This window comes from Vigna radiata, unplaced genomic scaffold (assembly GCF_000741045.1).
Source record: "Vigna radiata var. radiata cultivar VC1973A unplaced genomic scaffold, Vradiata_ver6 scaffold_129, whole genome shotgun sequence".
Taxonomy (NCBI): Eukaryota; Viridiplantae; Streptophyta; class Magnoliopsida; order Fabales; family Fabaceae; genus Vigna; species Vigna radiata.
The window spans coordinates 279,460-284,307 of NW_014543107.1; the positions used below are offsets into that span (position 1 = coordinate 279,460).

Genomic DNA, 4,848 nt, shown 5'->3' on the forward strand with positions numbered 1-4,848 from the left:
CTATGCCTCTTCAACCATCGTGTTTCACTTTCCTAAATTGAATCAAAGCTAATGTTAATTCAAATTAACGCTTCCTTTTCTCCTTAAAATAAAAACAAAAAGTTTATTCACTCATTGCCTAAAGCTAATGGAAACCCCGACGGTGTGCATCTTCCAATTTCAATCTGCACTGTTTTCCCAAAATGAAATAAAAGCAAGCATCCAAAAGCTCATTACTTTAATAAAAATATTCAAAGAAAAACCAAGTAAATGAGTCGTGGCTACAACCTCCATTTCTCATTTTTTTAAAGCAAACCAAATAGTATAATGAAAGCAGCGTGTATCCTATTCTCCCAAGAACTTAAATCAGCAATTGCAAGATGAATGACCGTGACTACTAAGAGCTAAAGGAAATATGCTGGAATCAAAAGGAAGATAAAAAATCCAGAGCAAAGTATTGAGCCGTAACAGTTGTAGAAATTTCATTCATCCGAAATCTCCAAAGACAAACATGGTTCCCCCCTCCCAATGTTCCAGCCGAGAGAAATCTACGCCCAAAAATGAGAGTGGCGGTTGGCTGGGTTCTAATCCCTAGGGCCAAGTGTCCTAAAATGTGAGGGTGGGGTCCACCCTAAAACCCTAGGTGGTGCCAAGTGTCTTAAATCATTGGTCCCCTCATATTTTTAATGGCCCAATGTGCAAAAGTTTGTCCAAAAAGTTTAAACAATTAAATTACAATATAACTAAAATTTAAAATGTCTAATTGGAGAGTCTTGAATTTATTTGACAACACTCAAAATGTCCCAAATTGTATTTCCAAAATTTTCCCTGAAAATAATAATACAAATAATTAGCTCAGAAAATTCAAATTGATTAAAATTAGAATTTTTGGTCAAATTAAGCACAATTAGCAAAAACGGGAAAATACCGGACAATTAAACACAATTCACTGATTAAATTCGGCACAATAAACTAAGTGCAGTCAATAAAATATTGACTCATCAGTGAGTCGATGTAGGATCGGAAGAGCGAAGGCCGACGTTTTCCCGCTCCCAGTCTCGTCGATGCCAAGCACGTGCCAACCCTCTAGAACAGGCGATATGCAACGCTTCTGCACGTGCCGTGCCATCCGCATTCCGAGCTCCCGACACGTACTAACCACCCACTCCGCCAGGCCGAGGTCATCGAACGTCTTGTCGTCTGTCGCGGCTTCGTCGAAGTGTTCGCGGCCGTCCGCGGTGGATTTAGGGTTCATGTAGGGTTAGTTCATTAGGGATGAAAAATTGAATTTAGAGTTGTATGTGAATTGAAGAGATTGAATAGTGAGTAATAATGTTACCTACCGTTCATGAGATTCTTGAGTTTGAGGAACTGGGAGCTTGTGACCATGAGAGTGGTGGGGTTCTACTTGCTCACTTGCTTGTCACCATTGCCTCTGCGCGAAAGCTTTATTCTGCCTATAGAATACAATTTAAAAACTTTACAAATTGTATTTGATTTCAAGGGTATCAATTTCTCTTCACATACAGAGTTTTTTTGTTGTTGTTTGGATTGTAAATAAGCACTTCGGGATCTTCACACAAGAATAATTTTAATGCTTACATATATTTTTTAAAATAAAATCACTTTATTATTGTAATTTTTTAATTCAAAAATAAGTATGTATTGTGTTTTCATTCAAAACTTATTATTATCATGGTGTATTTTTAATTTTAAAAATTGTTTCTCGTTTATATGTGTTAATTATCAAAATATATATTCTTTATGTTGTGTTTGCTTGCGAAGATTTACTATGTGCGAGAATTAGCGAGGATTAATTTGTGCTGATTTGTTGCATTTGCATGCGTTGATTTACAAAGAAAGAAAACCGGGGAAAAGGAAGGATTTGTGAGATTGTACCTTTTTTAGCATCTCACAACTTTTCTAAGATTTGCGATTATTTATAGCAAAAAGTCTTGAATGCCCCTGTGCTATTTCTATAATTCCAGGACAATTTTAAAGCCATGCACAATGTACATTAACGAGAATATTAATGTTATCTTATTCGATTCTTGAGTTTTCGTACTCGATTCCAAGCTTATAAGCATATTACTAGATTCCACAATGCTCTCACGAGTGATATTACTGGCTCTACCCAACCCATGTGAGGAGTTTGCCATGTGCCTCGCCATGTTTTTGCAACTTGCTTTTGCCGCTCAGTGTCCGTAGCTGGCCAGATTCTTTAGTTGACACAACCCTTCACTGCAAAGAGAGATTCGTGTTTGAATTTGAAAAAGAAGGTTTGAACATGAGCATCATTAATAACACACGATGTTGGTAGATAATTTTGGTGTGTGTATTAACTCATGCTTCTGTGTTTACATAGAGAGAAGGAAGTTTGAGAGTGTGACTGAGGAGCTTTGCGTAAGTGACACTTCTGTGTGTGCTGAAGTTTTGTGTTGAGAGTGGGAGTGTGGTGTATGAGCTTGAGGTGAACTTTTCTGGGTTTAGAGGAGAAGGTGATATCAAGTAATGTGTGATGAGTCAATATTTTATTAGCTGCACTTAGTTTATTGTATCGAATTTAGAGGGACCACCAATTCAAACTGTTCAGATTCTTGATGATGTTAGTGCCATTAACATAGGAGATGGGGAGCAGAGTCATGAGCTTACTACTGCGCCATCTACTTTCCCACCCTCCTATATCTTCCCTCTTGCACCTGAGGATGCAGTTGCTCATCCTGCTGTTATTGGTGAGATGAATCATGAATCAACACAGGTTTTCTCTAAACTTGAAATCCCACTTGATTTGCCTGAGTTGTTTATGCATTCAAATACTTTTGATTCTACTGCAGATTCACATATTAGTGCTGATTTTGATATAGAAACTGTGAAAACTAAAGATGTTTTAGACTTAGGATTAAATTTTGATCTTTCACAGTTTTCTGAAAGTTTTAAATGTAGTTGTGAAGTTGGTTCTTGCTCTATTTGTGTTGAAATCAATTCTGTGATACAACCAGCTTCCAACTTTATGATGGGTGACATTAATTGTGAATCTGATGAAAATGTTGAGGAACAGGAAAATATAAGCAACACCTTTGAGATAGGTAGACCACCTTTACCTTCCACCACTCTACCAATCTTCAGGGAAGTGAAGGTAGACATACCTATGATTGATTCTATTATTGATTATTATGCTATTGATAGGTATGTTGATGTTGATGATGTTGATGAGCATGCTTTTGATTTCCACTCTTTGCATGATGAAAACAACTTTTGCCATCTTGTATGAATGTTTATTCTCCATGCACGGAACATGAATTTGAGCCTGTTGTTGATATTGTTCTACATTAGAAATTGATTCATGTTCTGAGAGTATATGTAATGTTCAACATGTTACACTTGGATTGGGTGTTATACCCCTGCATGTTATTTCTGTGGAGCCACAGTGCACTAACCCTATTGTAGGAGGTACACATGAGTTTAACCAACACACACCCACGGTGGAAGACAAGGGTGCCAGTGTACATAAAAGCTTCAACATCAATAGGCACCAACTGAACCTGCTCATCAACAATCACTGCTTCTTAGATCCAGCTGTGGAGGACATTTCCCTACTTGATCAAATTTGGAGACTGAAGCAATTCCTCCTCAAGACTTCCTTGCTGAATCCAATGGTGGAGAACATCTCCCTAACAGTCTAAAATTGGCAACTGCCACCATGACCAGGGGAGTTTTCTTTTCTCCTTCTCCTCATTTTCCCTACTTGTATTGCACTTGTCCATGATATGTTGACTGTTTTGATTTCTGATCTTATGCTTGTGACACATTGAGGACACTGTGTAGTTTAAGTGTGGTCTATTGGGGGAGATTATGATTTTTCTTTGTTAGGTTTTTTGTTTTCTAAGTAGTTTTTGTTTTGTCTTGTTTACAACTTTGCATGTTTCTCTTGATTTATGGACTTTGTTTATGTTGTAGACTCGTCTTTCACTTCACTTCATTGATACTCTGATTTGTTGGATATCCTTGCTTTTCTCTGTTTGAAAGATGATTATGATGTTTGAGAAGGTGATTGATTGTGACAAAATTACCCTGTGTGAGATTTGAGCCACTTTATGTTCTTTCTTATGTGTGATATGTCTCTTGATTGCTTGCACATATGTCTTGGCTTGACTCTGTTGATAATTCTTGATTGATATGCATGTTTGGAAGTGATAAAGGCAGTTTTTTTGTTGAGCCTCTCTAGCCAAATAAGCTTACCTTGTTTTGATCCCTTGATAACCCCTTTTGAGCNTATACTTTCCCCATTTCTTTGTTTTGAAGCTCATACACTAGCCCTAAGTGAAAAACCATGATTACCTTAACCTGAGGGAATTCTGGAGCTTTGGAATTGTTTTGGGAACAAGTGTTGTCTCCTTGGGGATTCTAATGAATTGGCTAGTTGGTTCCTCTTCTTATGTTGTTTTTGTAAATATGTTGTGTATCTTGCCTCTTAGAGTTGTGTCCTAAATAGAGAGAAAAGAAAACAGACAAGATGGAAAACAAAGAAAAGAAAAGAAAAAAATACAGAAAATTGAAAAAAATTGTGAATAATGGAGTCAAGAAGAGGATTGAATTAGAGGTTTTGGGTGTGATTTGTCTGTGTTGTCACTTGTTCCCCATTGCTCCTCTATTTCTTTTGGTTTGTAGCTTCTTATCCATATTTATCCTCCCTTTTCCTTGGCCCTATTCCATCCATAAAAGACCTTTTGATTTGAACATGCATATGTTTTGACTATTGATATTAAAGGCTTGCCAAGTCTGTTTATGTTTGCTTTCTTGAGTGCATTGAGTTGACATTGTTTATCCTAGACACCTGAAAGAAACACTGATAGTGTGCATCTGTGAGGT

General features: G+C 37.1%; 1 pseudogene; it reads right to left on the bottom strand.

Moving 5' to 3' along the window:
• Positions 1 to 1,234, bottom strand: part of LOC106752934 — an 8,815-nt pseudogene extending 7,581 nt beyond the window's left edge.
• Between the last annotated feature and the right edge of the window lie 3,614 nt (positions 1,235 to 4,848).